The following is a 664-nucleotide window of genomic DNA, read 5'->3' on the forward strand; positions in this document are numbered from 1 at the left end:
ACACTCAGTTGGAAGAATAAGTCCTGTATTTGCAGTGGTGAAAAAGGTGCTGAAGAGGAAGGAAGCACATAAAAGAAAAATAACACATTTTTGAAATTAAAAAAAATTACAAATCTTGCTCTTATTCGTGTAAATTGTTTTGGAGAAGTATAAACAATGAATTAGATGATTAAATGACATAACTATGTATATGCATATTTGTATATTCTCATATAGACTTTTACCTTTATCGGCCCTTTTGGTAAGGCACACTGTGTACATAGTCTTGGGGTACTGTGTCCACCTTAAAAAGTCAGTTGTTAGTCCCTATATAATAAAGTTAGAGCAGCGGGCCATTTTAAAGAGTATACTAGCTGCAGTGGTGGTTTTGAAAGTAACCGTAAGTAGTAGTAGTTGTAGTAGTAGTAGTAGTAGTAGTATTAGTAGTAGTAGTAAGCAGTAACAAGTTAACAGGTAATTGTTATGTTGTGGCGCAGTGATGTCAATGTTTTGAATAAATCCCCAGTCACCGTAAATGCAGCATCATCCAACGGAAACGTCCAAATGAAGACATTTGATTGGCCACTAATGTCACAGTGAAATGAATTAACCAATCAGCGAAGCCGTTCTTGGTCGTTGACAGCAACCAACGTACACAATTTATCAACCAGGAACTGGCGTGTGA

This window comes from Chaetodon auriga, chromosome 2, assembly GCF_051107435.1.
Source record: "Chaetodon auriga isolate fChaAug3 chromosome 2, fChaAug3.hap1, whole genome shotgun sequence".
Classification (NCBI taxonomy): Eukaryota; Metazoa; Chordata; class Actinopteri; order Chaetodontiformes; family Chaetodontidae; genus Chaetodon; species Chaetodon auriga.